The sequence below is a fragment of the Giraffa tippelskirchi genome, chromosome 5 (assembly GCF_054371585.1).
Source record: "Giraffa tippelskirchi isolate mGirTip1 chromosome 5, T2T-mGirTip1v1.2.pri, whole genome shotgun sequence".
Classification (NCBI taxonomy): domain Eukaryota; kingdom Metazoa; phylum Chordata; class Mammalia; order Artiodactyla; family Giraffidae; genus Giraffa; species Giraffa tippelskirchi.
In genome coordinates, this window is record NC_137279.1 from 83,556,249 (window position 1) to 83,571,794 (window position 15,546).

The window sequence follows — 15,546 nt, forward strand, 5'->3', positions numbered from 1 at the left end:
TGTCAGACTTTATTTTTTGGGGCTCCAAAATCACTGCTGATGGTGATTGTAGCCATGAAATTAAAAGACACTGACTCCTTGGAAGGAAGGTTATGGCCAACCTAGATAGCATATTTAAAAGCAGAGACATTACTTTGCCAACAAAAGTCCGTCTAGTCAAGGCTATGGTTTTTCCAGTGGTCACGTATGGATGTAAGAGTTGGACGGTGAAGAAAGCTGAGCGCCGAAGAATTGATGCTTTTGAACTGTGGTGTTGGAGAAGACTCTTGAGAGTCCCTTGGACTGCAAGGAGATCCAATCAATCCATCCTAAAGGAGATCAATCCTGGGTGTTCATTGGAAGGACTGATGTTGAAGCTGAAACTCCAATACTTTGGCCACCTCATGCGAAGGGTTGACTCATTGGAAAAGACCCTAATGCTGAGAGGGATTGGGGGCAGGAGGAGAAGGGGAGGAAAGAGGATGAGATGGTTGGATGGCATCGCTGACTCGATGGACATGGATTTGGGTGGACTCCGGGAGTTGGTGATGGACAGAGAGGCCTGGCATGCTGCAGTTCATGGGGTCGCAGAGAGTCGGACACGACTGAGCGACTGAACTGAACTGGACTGGCCTCTGGGCACCCTGTCCAGTCAATTGCACGGACTGGTATGCTTAGAGCCTTTAGTGGGTCATATAGAGGCCTCCTGTGCCAATGCCTCCATAGCTTCATATGGGGGAGGCTGCCAACAGTGTGTGCTGGATGGTGAGATGTAACTTACAGTGAGATTCATTCAGGATCAGGAAAGAACAGGGTTGGAGGGGACAGAAGACAAAACAAGAAAAACAACTAACAGCCTTTTACTGAACACAATTCTGTGATTCCTTCTATTCACCCACATGGAGCTGTTCCTCAAAGAACAGGGATAAGTAAGTATGAAACACTCTGTGCATCATTGTTTTTACCAACAGGACCATTATCATCACTCAGCTTTGCAACCAAGAGCAGCTAAAAGGCACTTTGCTGTTGTTTTGTTTTTGTTTTATATTGACGTATAATTGATTCACAATGCCCCGTTAGTTTCAGGTGTACAGCAAAGTGATTCAGTTTATACAATTTTTTTTCAAATTCTTTTCCATCATAGGATGTTACAGGATATCGTTTCTTGTGCTGTCCAGTAAGTCCTTATTGTTTATCTGTTTATACATAGTAGTGTGTATCTGTTAATCACGCACTTTAAACCTAAAGGCCTTCAGAGATGGGAGTCTTACCTTCTCCCTCTGCTGCTACCCAAGCGGTCATGGATTTTCTTTTTTCTGTCTTAAGTGCGAATAATGGGTACTCTGAAGATTCACTTATGTCCACCTCAACTGCCCAGACCCACTCTCCACCAGTGGGAAGTCACACCACAGCACAGGTCAGCTTCAGCACGAGGCCTGCATTCCAACTGAAGGGACTGATGTTGAGAAAAAAGTTAAGACCAAATGGGATATAGCATGTGTGATACCTGGAGGCAAAGAGGAACTGGTTTCCAATACTTCATTTCTTATCTGGTTCAATTCTAAATGCCACAAGCAACTTACTGACTGAGCAAAGATCATCTCTGTTTTTATGACATTTGTGTGTTGGGGGTGAGGAGGTGAGGTAAGGACTATATCAGATTAACTGATATTATTTCATTATTTTAAATGATCACATTTCATTAGTGTTGCTTATAGTACTCCTTGACACTTTAGTCTTTCTTTTTGGTGACAGGCAAAAGTGACCCCAAGGTATCAAAGGTAACTCCTCTTAGGGAAAGTTGAGCCTTTCATATAATTTCTTTCCAACAAATTAACATTGAGAACACCTATGTATAAAGAAGGTATTGGAGGGAAAATATATAGGCAGGCACAGTTCCTGTGTTCAAACGCTTATAATTTAGTGAAAAAAGAAGGACTTTAAACAAATGACTCAAAGGTTGAATAAGGAATTAAAATGATAAAATATATGCTTATAAAAACTGTAGATATTTTGTTCCAGGAACACAGTAGAGGAAGCGATTAACCTGAATGGCAGTTTTAGGAGAGCTTCCGGATTTTCACAGAAAGATTGATATTTGGGAGGCTACAAAGCTTTGTTTCAGTCATTAAGGGCTCAGCCATTGCAGTCATTCAACCTAGGTTCAAATCCTCATTCTGTCAATTACTACCTGGGTCTCTTAGGGAAGTTACTTAACACTTCTAAGCCCAATTTACTGGTCTATATAATGAGTATATTGATAGTACAGACATTACAGTTTTGCAGGGATGATTAAAAGAAATAATGAATGTAAAATAACAGTGCTTGGTAAATAACCTGTAAGTTCATCTTAGCTACTATTATTATGATTATCCTTCCCAAAACCCTATGAAGTAGGTGATGTTAGTATTGATATATATATATATATCAACTAAATATACTCCACTTTTAGTTTTGAGAACACAGACACAACATAAACTAGGTAACCTGCCCAGTGTCCCACAGTAGATGGAGGACCTGGGACACAAATTCAGGTCAGTCTGACTCCAAAGTCCAAGTCCTTTCTTTCCCACCACAACAAACCCTGGCTCCTCCCAGAAAGGAGATCCCAGAAACTTCAGAGCTAAGCCTTGAAAGCCCCTGAAAATACAGTGTGATTATAGGAGACTGTGCTTTCTCTCTGGAGAGACAAAGTCAAATAAATGTCAGAGAAGTAGCCCATAAGAAATCAACAATTATACAGCAGCAATCCCAATATTCTATGAAACTGAAAAATCTGCCAGCGTCTGTAATGTACAAAACTCTAGCCCTCATTCAAATCCCCTCCTTTCCTAATTCTCTTGTTCTTATTAATGCCAAGCCCATCCTCCCAGTAACCAGATTAGAAGACCTACACATGTAGACACATAGATCGAGATGGACAATATCTCAGAACCTAGTTCAAACTTGGATACAACACAGCAGAGGCCTCTAACCCTGGCGAAGCCTCATTTCTGACAGTTACAGGCTTAGGTGGTATCTGTGACCATACCCTCTAGCTATTTAGGGTCAGTTTTAATCGTTAAACAGTTTTTCATTATACTGAGTCATCTCTCATCTCAAACATTTTCTAGAAGCCAAATTAATAAATGACTTAAATGATTCAGTCATCCCTGAGTCATACCTGTCCTTCAGGCTCCATCTTTGGATGGTTACCAGGTTCTGCTAATCTTACTTTCAAAACAGTCTAATCCTTTTCATTCCCGAAATACCATTCACTTACTCACACCCCAGGTCCTTTTGTCTCCTGGTTACATCTTTGTCTTCAATCTCTCTCTAGTCTAATATATCCTGCACATTTTTACCAGACAGAAGGTCCTTAAATCTGGCTTCAGCATATGTCATCTGTGCTCAAGCAACCACTGGGTCTCCACTTCTCACCACTTATCTAAACCCTTCTGCTGGACATTCAGGGCCACAGGATCAATAATAATCATAGGGGCCTCACTTTACCCACTGTAATCTCTTCTCCATACTTCCTCCAATTTGGTTCAAGTGACCATTTCAGAAGACAGTCTCATAAGTAGACCAGGCATATAGAAACAGGTGTATACAAGTTCTACGGAAATGTCTAGGGCCATATATCCACACATGGATGAGTCAGGACTCTCCTCAGATGCCCTGTCTAGGGACATCAAGATAGAATTTTGTACTAAAGATGCCTGACTCTGCAGAACATTGGGATTAGTGGGTAAGATGGTAACTATATGACCCCCTTGTTCTTACAATGAATGATTATGGAGCACCTAGTGTACAGTGGCTCAGTCGGTAAAGAGTCTCTTGCAGTGCAGGAAACTCGGGTTTGATCCCTGGGTTAAGAAGGTCCCCTGGAGAAGGAAATGGCAACCCACTCCAGTATTCTTGCCTGGAAAATCTCATGGACAGAGGTGCCTGGTAAGCTACAGTCTATGGGGTCGCAAAGAGTTAGATACGACTTAGCGACTAAACCACCATCACCACTGTATGTCTAAGCCTGTCCTAAGAAATTGGAAGAATATAAAAAGACATTGAAGTCAAAGTGCTTATAGTCCAATGGGAAACTAAACATGTAAAAATTAAAATGAGGCACAAAAAAATAAAATTACAAAGACTAAGCAATATAAGTTATACACTACCTTGAAGGAATATACAAGGCAAAGTGAATACAAAGAAGGAATATCTAAGACTGGGTCACAGTACTCAGGAAAGGTCTCTGCTAGCATCTGCACGATTAGCAATAGTTTTACTGTAGAGGTGGTAGGTACAGGAATTCCTAATAGAAGAGATGATCTTAAGAGTGGAAGAAAAAATGTGGCAGCTTTTAAGTATTTGTAGCTAAGTATTTCTTAAGTATTAAGAAAATGGTAGGAAATAGCCCCAGTGAAATAGACAAGGGCTAGATCATGAGGTTAATGTAGGTTACCCTAAAGATTTCAGGGTCAGTCATGAAGACTTCAGTCTCGCACATTCGTTATACATGCACACTCATTCATGATCAGATTTAAAGGATACTCCAGAGGGTGTGTCACAGAAATGCACAATTACCAGAAGGCTGTAAAGTTATGTCTTCTACTCTACTCAGCTCAGCATATGAGACTTCAAGTGAGTGAAAGTGACATTTTTATGGTGATAATTTGAATTACTTTAAATTTTTAAATAATTTGCAAACCTCAGGTCTTAGACTGCTATTAATATCAAAATTACTAGTGACATACTTCACAATCGATCATAGCACAATAGTTTTGAGATTCAGGACAACAGCTTCTGACATTGGGGCTGCCAGTGAAGAATCCTCAACAGGGGTATGGCAAGCAGGTTTTCAGGTTAAGAATGTCAAGGTGGATCCTAGAGAGGGCAAACAGAGAGAACTGGGGCAGAGACACCAACTAGGAGGTCAGCTGTCTGGGTGAAAGGCAGTGAGGGCCTGACCTAGGGCTGTGGCAGATGGGGAGGCCAGATGATACAGGATATAGTTAGGGTGTGTGCGTTTACCTTTATACTCCCTCACCTGGCACCAAGTCTGTCATAAAGTGTTCAATAAATGTTGACTGTTAGAATTAACACAAATTGGCTAATATTTTGATGGGGGTGGGGCAGGCTTAGAAAAAAAGAGTCCAACACAAATAGGAGGCTTCTGGATTTTTTTCTCTTTCAAATGAAAGAGAGAAGGAATAGAGGAAGAAGATTTGATGTGGACCAAGGGACTGAGGAGGTCTGCCCTGGATGTGTAGAGTTTGAGGATTCTGTTGAAGGTAGATGTAGAGATACCTGCTAGGCAGTTATACATGCAGATCTGAAATTCAAAGAATCAGTCTGGGAGGAAAATATAGGTTTTCATTTACTACTTGTTCAATAAACATTTACTGGATATTGGCTTTGGTTGAGGCATTGTGTTGTTCAAGGGGGATGTAGAGAAAGACAAGAAAGAGAAGTCCCCTGTCCTCAGTGAGATTACAAGTGATACATTTGTGAGCCATGATAAATGAAGTCATGGGCAATGGTGGGGAATATTTCAGTCAAGAGTCAAAAGAGAGGCACCACTGAGGTTAACTGAGAAGGCTCCACCAAGGAGCTATGAAGCAAATCAGGATAAAATGGAAATCAGGAGAGGTGAGAGTCTCATCATAGAAGTATCACTGGTAGTAAACACAGCAAGAATCTACTATTGAAAGAGTGTAGATTGGATTTGTTAACTGGGAGCTCCCATGACCTGGAAAGGTAGAAATCTCACCTCAGCAGAAGCACAGAAAGTTTCTAGAAGTTAGAAATCTAAGCATCACTGGAGGGCGTGTGAAGCCTAGAACAGTCCTACCAGAAGGCTTCGTGGAGGTAGGACCTGAGTCAGTAGATACGGAATAAACAGTGGGCAGTTTTAGAAAAAATCAAAACAGAACATGGCCCAGAAAAAGGGCCGGCCTTAGAAAACATTGTCCGTACTCTTCTGAAGGGCAAACAGGCATAAGGTAATCTCTGATTAGAAACAGGTTGGTAAAAGTTATTTTGTGTTCAGGGAAGTAGATCACGCTTGGAGTCTATGGTCAGATCCATTCTTCACTGGCTACGTGATGCTCAGGAAAAGGCCTTACTCTGAACTAGCTGGGCCTGGAGAGCAAAAGTACATGAAAGCTACAACGGAATGACAGATATATTAAGTGAGAACACATGAGAACAGCTGATGGCACCACTCTCACTCTGTTCTGCCAAATGAGTCAGCCCTAGGTGGAGGTCAAGGAGAAAGAGTGGAGGGGGGCCAGGGGTGGTGAGATGGGAGCTCTGCCGAACCACTTAGGTACTGTAAACATCTACAGAGTAAAGGACACACCTACCTGAAGGATGCCATACAAATGCTGCACTTTACCCTCAAAAACATATGCTTCACTTTACTAAATTTGTAAGACCAGCAATTTTTGGCATTTCTCTGTGCCAGACTTGTCCTCAGCTCCTTATAGGTATCATGGTAATTGTAATACCTCCCTGGTCCTCTCCACCCGGAGAGTAGCTGGCCCACCCTAAGGAGCAGGCTCAAGCTCCCATGCTGCCTTCCATCCCCAAGAGTGAGCCTGAACTCCAGGGCTGGTTCAGAGACCCCTCTTCTTACAGCACCAAGTCAGATCTTACTGGGAATAGAAATCTGCCAGGCTTCAGGGGCAGTGGGGAGGGCCTCTAGCTCCACACCTTCTCCCCTTCTGCTGAGACCTCACTACACACACAGTTATAGTGTCAAACAGAGGTCTAGGGAGGATCCCAACACACAGGCAATCCCCCTGGCACAGTTGCGCCAAAGCTCACAGATGCCACATGCTATGGTGGAAAGAATGCATCTGGATTTAGTCTTCATGCTACAACTTATTAACTTCATGACTTTCGGTAAGTTACCTAACCTCTCTGTGCTTTGGTTTCCTTATATAAAATTAGAACATAATAAAAATATTCCCCTATACACACATGGTTGCTGTGAAAATTAGGTAAGTTAATGCTTCCTGGAAAGTTTTTTTTATTTTAATGTTATTTTTAAGTAGGTATCTCTCTACAATATAAAATCACGTCCACAATGAACGCATTATGATTCCCATTTACCCCTGAGTCTTGGTCCCTGCTTTGTCTCCATTCTCTCCATCCCTTACCTCACTCCGAGTCTCCACAGATAAGCATTTTTATTCCTTTTTTTGGTGTATCCTTTTAGAGCTTTTTGAAAGGTTATTTTCAGTGTAAAGTGCTCTATCAACTAGTGGTCATTATTGTAATGGGAAAGCAGGCTGGGGGGCAGGATGGGATGGATGGTCGTGTTATCTATAAGCAGCCCATCCTCCTACATAAAAACCGGCTTCATTATTACCATGAGCACACTGATCTCTCTTATTCATTTGTTCATTTATTCATCCACTCATCATTTGCTGAATGCCTACTATACTCAAGGTACTGGGCTAAGCATAAGCATGATTCTAGAAATTCCAGCTAAAGTTAATAAGTGCATCCATGGAACCTTTGAGTTCACACCATTCTCATTTATAGCTACTTGACTCTCATGCTATTTTTTCTGCCTGGATATGAGCTGTATATGGCCAGTGACCATATACCATACACATTTTTAATATTTCCCACGGCATATGGTGTGGTGCACACAAATACATATGGGGGCTTCCCTGGTGGCTCAGTGGTAAAAGAATCCTGCAATGCAGGAGGCACAGGTTTGATCTCTGGACTGGGAAGATCCCCTGGAAGAGGACATGGCAACCCACTCTAGTATTCTTGCCTGGAGAAGCCTGTGGACTGAGGAGCCTGGCGGGCTACAGTTCATAAGGTCACAAAGAGTATCAGACATGACTAAGCGACTAAGCATACATGCACTCAAATACATATAATAGATGTTCAAACAGACCTGCAGACTTGAGATGGTCATAGGTAAGAAGTCCCATTGGATGGTGCTACAATAGTCATGCAGGCAGTCTTGGGTCCAGCAGCCTTCCTCTCAGACCCTGAGAAAATCCAAGATGGCCTGCAGGCCCTGGCGTAGGCTCTGGACTGGGAGATTGCTTCAGCACCAGGTGTGGCTAGATGAGAGTAAGCCAATGGTCTCTAGGTTCTTACTTGGCAAGTAGAAGTGATAGAGCAGGAAGAGCAAAAGGAAGGGAGCTTAGAACAGTTTAAAAGGTGGTAAAAATGATCAAGGAAAGAAATTACTCTTCAGAAGGAAATGTTATATGCCAGCTGTTCTCTGGTGAATTGTGTGTGTTGGGACAATTTCCAGGAATTGTCCCTGCCCAGAGAGTCAAAGTACTTCCTTTATAAGATCTAAAAATTCTCAGTTTTCAGCACATCCTTGAGCTGCCCTTCAGAACCTTCTGCATTCTTAAGCATTTCTTCTCATTTTGCCATCATGTGACTTTCTGACCTTGAAATACAATGTAATGTGGCCTGTGTCTCCATTGCTTCATCTGTAAAATGGGGGCGACAATTCCTGCTCTACCTGTAATATCAGATGCTGATGGGAATCAAATGGGTTAACATATGTTGAATCCAGGTGTGCTATAAAAACAAAATGTATCACTGGTGTTAGAATAAGTATGAGATATGAAAAAAGGTGTTATTTTTAAATGAAAGATTTCAATGTAAGGACCAATTAATCACACACACAGCAGTCACTTCACAGTCTTTCTTTTTCTTTCCCTTTCTGATCTTCTAACCCTAGGGAGACCTTTCTGGCCTCTTCTCACAGCAGGCCTGACAACCACTTCCAAAAAAATATAACATTAAAGGTCAATTCCAAAGGCAAGCATAAAGTCCTTTATATTCCTTTCCCACCAGCCCTTTTATTCTGTCTTTCTGTCTGTCTGAGATGCCTTCTTTCCTAGAAATCCACAGCCAACCCCCTTTCCAACCCCCAGCCAGCAACCAGTGTGGTAGAGATGATAACTGATAATGCACCCCTGCACTGGAGAGGAGAGAGAGAGCACAGAGGGGAGGCCGAGGAGGAGCCGGTCAGGATTCATGTAATCAGAAGGGTTATCTAATGCTAGTTTCATTCTAATTGAGTCAGTACCATATGTCACCCTGCAATAACATTGCAAGCAGCATGCAACTGAATACATATTTAATTCACATAATGGGTACAGCAGTAGAAGTAATCAAGGCAGTTTGCCATAAGCCATAAAGAAATGTAGCTTGTTCCTATCAAGAAACATTTGGCACTTAGGGAGAGAACTGTATCACCAGCGAGAAGAGAACTGCATTACTGCAGAAGCTCCAGGGGGAAGGCGGGGAGGGGTGGGTGTGGAGAGCAGGGGGAGAAGGAGGTGAGGAGAGGGAGAAAGAAACGAAAGAATAAAATCACCAAAGAGATGAAAGCCAGAACCTCGATCCACGTCGAACGAAAATCAATGAAGTAATATCATCAGAAGATCGCTGGCCATCTCAATATAATTAACAGTAATGGATTTATTGGCAGAAGCTTAATGATTTAATGTTGAATGTGCCTCAGAATTTCCTGTGCTGTCATGGGTCCTTCTCATTCCCTCCTGGCCCAACCTATGTCCTGGGAAATAGATGTAGCTGTGGAGAGTTTTAAAAAAAAAAATTCTTTTCTACATCTCTTCATTTGGATTGGCATCTGACAGAAACCTGCTCGCCCATTCCCTTCATTTCCTCCCTCAAGGAGATGATTAATACGGCTGGGCAATGCTCATCAATATCTTTGGACAGATCAACTGGAGTTTTCATTAAACCCATATTAATGTCCTAGATACACAGCTGTGGACAGGTTATTCTTTAAAAAAAAAAAAAAAAGAAAGGAAAAGAAAGGAAGAAAAAAGAAACCTTCACCTCAGTTAACTCTTTCTCCTGGAATTAACAGGAAACCTGGCCCTTTCCCTCATTAGGGCTTCTTCCACCAACATGTTTTGATGTATATTTCATGAGGATAAACAAACATTCATTTCACTTTGGGAAGGTGTTTGCTGTAATGTATTGTCAGCGTAGCTGGCAATGAGGGGACATTAATTTCAATTCTGGTGTTTAAACACTTTGGCGAGTCCCAATTACTCATTCCCCAGCTCGATATCAGGAGCCCCAAAGGAAGGTCGCTGGCTCTCGGAGCGGCCCTGGGCGCCAGCAGAAGGCGCGGTTCCACCCCTCAGCCGGCTGGCTCTTCTCAGAGGGAACTGTTTACCCACCATTCTTCAGTTCGATGGCGATATGAAGGGCCACTCCTTCAGAGAAGATCCAGACTGCACCACTGCTATCTTCACGAAAATCGGTGTGCTAACAAGAGTCTAGAATGGAAATTAAAGTCTACTTTTTCTTGGCCTAAATCTGAGGATGCTAACCATTTTATGGAGAAGAGCAAAGCCTCGTAACCCAGAAAGGTAAATACTGAAAGACAAATGGGAGCATGGAGATAGGATCATGTGCTAAAATAGCTGCAAGAGGTGCACCTGGGGGGACTCATGGTAATACCTTCCAGCCACCCCACTACTCATTAGAAATGTATGTGGCAGCCTTTCCATCTGCAAAGAATCGGAGATGGAGACCTCACATACCACAGGAGAAAATGTGTGGATGAGTTTGGTAAAGCTAGAAGACTAAACAGATAATCAGAGTATTATTCATATGTATCTCTATTTTTGATTGCATTTGCAACTTCAAAAGTCCTTTAGCAATGCACCAAACCTCTCTTTCAAGCTGTTATTGTATACACTCTCAAATACACTAGAGAATCTATTTATAGGAGACAGCTAGCAAATACTTCACTGATACAAGGAAACCTTTTCAATAAGCTAGAAAACTACCCTTAAGTCTATCTGAAGGGTTATTTTCAGTTAATGATAAACTATCTAAAGTTAGATGCACATGTGTTTCAAAGACATCACCCTGACTAAGTCTGAGAAAAGGAAGATGAAAAGATGACATGGGCCCTGGAATGAGCAAGGAAGAGCTGGGAGAGGCAGGCATTCCCCCAGCAAAGGCCTCTGCCACAAAGTCTAATCCCCAGAAAGCACCATGGTAGTCACAAAGGGTTCCTGTTGGAGTAACATGACACACAGGGTCTCAAACAGGCGCCTACAGCAGGACACAGCTAGAGAGAGTTAGATCTGAAAAACATGAAACCAATAACGAGAAAGAACACTCATCTGGTTCTTATCAAAGTTATTCTTCCTTAAGTGAGTGCTAAGTCCACACTTTCTCCAAATACAGATTCCTAAAAAGAACCCAGAATGGAGTACCAGAAGCCAATGCTGGCGATGGTTACTAGACAACTATTCCACCTCATACTGCCAATGAGGCATACAAAACACTCTTCAAGCCTTGCACGTTTGGGGGCTTTATTCAAATGCACACTGAAAATCCCTATGATCACACAAGCTGGGCTGGTGCATGATAGATACCAGTACATGTGGACCACTGGTTCATATCCTGAAATATTTCTCCACCAGTTGACAAAAGCTGTGCCTTAACCAATCTTTCTACCTCCAAGTGACACACTCTTTTTGCCCCAGTGTCTCCCCTGTACTTTTCCGAGGCCCCAGCAGCCGAGGTGTTACTATCCGGCACACAGAAGTCAGCCCTGCCTTGAGGACGCTGCTCCAGCACTGTGACCCTCGTCCAGTCTCCCCGGCTGGTGGCCAGGCCACCTGGCTGTTGTTAAACAATCTGAAAACCACTTCTGTCTCCTATCACTAACAATGATCAACACACTCCTCATTTATCAAACAAGCTTAACCAAGGTGGAGAATGTTCCTGACTTGCACCCAGGGGACCAGGGAAAGTAAGCAGAAACCTTGTCTCTCTCACTGACTCACCTCTGGGAATCCAAGGAGGCATCACCCCTGGCCCCCATCCCACTTCCCTGGCCCTGCAAGTAATAATAGCCTGGTTGGTTGCTACTCCCAATCCTCCAATTTCTTTCTGCCTTGTAATACCTTAATGCACACCTCCAGCTAATCATTCTGGAGTAGCCGAGGAGAGGTCTTGTGGTCCAGTGGTTCCTGATGCTACCTCTGCTGCAGCTGACCCTACTTCTCACCCTGCACGACTCCCATCAGATGGACCAGCAAAGCTCCCAAGAGTCAGACCAGACAGATGTGACAAACTAGAGAAGTCAGTGCACCCTTGTAGGTTCCAGGCGATCTAACACTTTCATCTAAAGGAAAAAAAAAAAAGTAGAATGGTAATCACCATGAAATAAAGAGCATCAGTTAGTCAACACCTTCCAAGTTAGGTCTTGTGCATACACCCTTTTGTCTAATCCTCACAGGTTCCTGGCCCTGTAGGTAGCTTTCCTTTTTAGGGGTGAGTTAATGAAGGTCCACAGCAGGTAAGCAATATACTGAAGCAATCAATACTAAATGGCTAACGCAGGACTCAAACCCAGGCCTGAATAACTCCTAAGTCCAGCCAGGCTCTTCCCTCTGGGTGGCGCTGTACTCTGTGACACTATCCACAGGTGACTGGCACTTAGTGGTCTCCAGCCAGAAGACTGCAAGAAAGCCATGGTCTGTGGCTTTCTCCAGCAGAAGGGAGGGCATCCCATGCAGACAGAATGCACACAGGCTTCGGGATCAAACAGATCTGGGCTCTTGTCCACATATCATCTCTCACTGCTGCTGCTACTGCCGCTAAGTCACTTCAGTCGTGTCCGACTCTGTGTGACCCCATAAACGGCAGCCCACCAGGCTCCGCCATCTCTGGGATTCTCCAGGCAAGAATACTGGAGTGGGTTGCCATTTCCTTCTCCAGTGCATGAAAGGAAAAAGTGAAAGTGAAGTCGCTGTCGTGTCCGACTCTTAGCGACCCCATGGACTGTAGCCTACCAGGCTCCTCCGTCCATGGGATTTTCCAGGCAAGAGTACTGGAGTGGGGTGCCATTGCCTTACTGTGCCACTTTGGAAATGCTACTCTGGCCCCAGTTTCCCCATCTGAAAAATGGAACCACTGCAGTTATTGAGAAAATGTTCATCAGAGTCCTCACATTGCTCCTTATACAGAGTGAGTGTTCAGTGAATATTCATTCTCCCCCGGTCTCCAGAATCCCCTTCTATTTGCAGAGGAAACAGGATTATTTCATGCACTATGTCAGGGCTTGAAGAGCTAGGAGGAAGAGTGGAGCATGGGACCAGGCAGAGGACAAGTGACCTCTGGCTTTAGTTGTCCACTGGGGGCAAGTTGATTGTGCATTCCTTCTACCCCAGGAACCATGAAGGTACCCTTAATTTGTAGGTGAGATAAGGACCCCCCCCCGCCAATCCTGGTTCTGAAACACTCTGATAAACTGCTGCTATGCTACTTTCCTGGGCTAAAAGTACATTTTTAATGAAAATAGAACTAAAATAAAACAACAACAATAATGCAGAAAGATCTAGGAAAAGCCAATCCCATCTCCCAGGATAGCTGTGACAGCAGGAAGCCTTCAAAAAGTGAGCTACATAAAAGTCTGAATAACACTGGAAGATTCCGTTAAGGCTTTGGGTCATTAGGCTTTTCTTAACAGAGCTAAAATGCTGCATTTGGAAGGCTAGATTCCAGTACTGGTCACAACATGTAATGTCCTGTTTCCTTAAGGAAGTCACTTAATCTCTCTGAGACTTGGGTTCCTGATTAGTAATTGGTTCTAGGAATTTATGTCTAATTCTCAGGGTTGTGGTAGTGATGAAGTGAGATATTTACAAGTAAGTTTTCTTTTAGTTCTTGCTGAAGTTCAACACAAAAGACTAAGAGGTTCTTAATCATAAAATGCTATATACAGTTGATTTACTTTCTACATTATAGATATGAGTACTGGCAAAAGAAGGCTATAGTCTATAAGTACGTATGTATAAGAACAAAGGAGTGTCATTACTGAGCAGAGAGCCTCAAATCCCTTTTTGCCGATACGAGGTGGCATTAGAAGGATTCCATCTCTGAAAGTTCATTGGAAAAGCAACTTGCCCTGTGTTATAAGTGATTTCTGGGTATGTGCACTGATAATTTTCTGTTTATATTTATTACACTTAGGAAATAACATCTACATAGATCTTGATGTCCAGGGAGGCCACTCATGTATATGAATCTAGGACAGTAGGAGAAACATTTAAAAATAGTCTTCTCTACCCAAAGGCTGGGGTCAAAGAAATAACTGGTCCGCCTGACCACATGGGATCCTTCTTCCCAGTGTCTTCCCATTCTGGCTTCTAAAATGTTAAAGCATCTTTTAAACCTGATTCTCAATACTAAGGGCAAGCACTAAAGCATAGATTTCCTTTGTTCTCCCTCAATTTTTCAGAATTCATAAAGCATAAGAGAGATCAAAGAATAAAGACAGTTCTTTTATTTCTGCAATACTTTCACAGAGTATCAAGAAACAGGGAAAACATGATGATAACACTCTCTGCCAGAGATAGGTAGACAGATCTATAGATATAACTACAAAAAGCAAACAGTACCTTCAAGCTGGAAGTATTCACGGGGATATCCACATGGCTGCTTTAAATGTGACTCTAGCTGTTAGATGTTCAGTACATAAACAAAAGGAAAGAAATCTTAAGAATAATCATAAAGCTTAGAGTGATCGCCCATGGATACTAAAAGGAAGAACAGGGTGCACAATATAACAACAGAAGCATACATCAAAAGCACAAGCACATTTTCCCATCATAGTAAGTCTCCAGACCAGGTTTAGCAGTCCTTACCTAACTTATCCTATAACTGATCCACACACTGTGTACGTGTGTGTGTGTGTGTGTGTGTGTGTGTGTGTGTGTGTGTGTGTGCGCGCTCATGTGTTACATCCAGCAAGGTGATACAGCAGAAAGACTAGGATTCGATTCAGATGACCTGGATTTAAATCCCAATTTGACCACTGCCTATTTAACACTGGCAAAGCACTGAACGTTTTCAGTCTCAGGACTTTCCTTTGTAACACAGGGAAAACAACATGAACCCTGCTTATCTCCAATACTGCAAGTCAAGATAATAAAAGTGAACCATGTGGCCTGTTAGAAGGAGCACTGGTCTTGGAATCACAGGGCCAGTGTTGTACATTTGCTCTATGACCTGGGGCAAATTCCTTGTAATCCTAGGTTTCCTCTTCTATAAAGTAGGGCTCTATCTTCTGCCTTAGGGCACCTTGATGGGGATCAAATGAGATGACATCTGATATGACATCTGAGAAGATGTATACCACTACACAAATGCTACCATGATTGACTAATAGAGGCTCATGCAAAGGTATGCTTTTATCTGCTTACTGATACCCATCTGACAATGTTGAGAGTTAAACCAAAATTTGATGATGGTTATAGAACCACTACTTTCCCTTCATCCTCTTCTTCAGGACATGCTTAGTGAACAGCTCTCCACATCAAAAATTCACAGCCTGGGTTCTTAGCAGGACTGGCATGCAGGGAAAATAAACAGAAGGAAGAAACGTGACTGCCACTACTGTGAAATGGTCCATCCTTGCAATTATCCTATCTTCAAGGAAGGAAGGCGTGAGGAGGCAACACGGCAATGGGAGGAATCCCCTTCCTACTCTAGTTGTTTCCTAGTGACAAGCTCAGTCTATGAGGGATTCTGTCA

General features: G+C 42.8%; 1 protein-coding gene across 8 annotated transcripts in view; it reads right to left on the reverse strand.

Annotated features, from left to right (window-relative positions):
* The window catches only part of PBX1 (PBX homeobox 1), a 329,982-nt gene that overhangs the window by 194,526 nt on the left and 119,910 nt on the right, over positions 1–15,546 (reverse strand). Inside the window, exon 3 of one of the 8 annotated variants that reach the window (XM_081494031.1) lies at positions 1,251–1,435. The exons of the other annotated variants lie outside the window; for them this stretch is intronic. The gene's annotated coding sequence lies outside the window, so the exon portion shown is untranslated. The remainder of the gene's footprint in view (positions 1–1,250; positions 1,436–15,546) is intronic. 8 annotated transcript variants of the gene reach the window in all.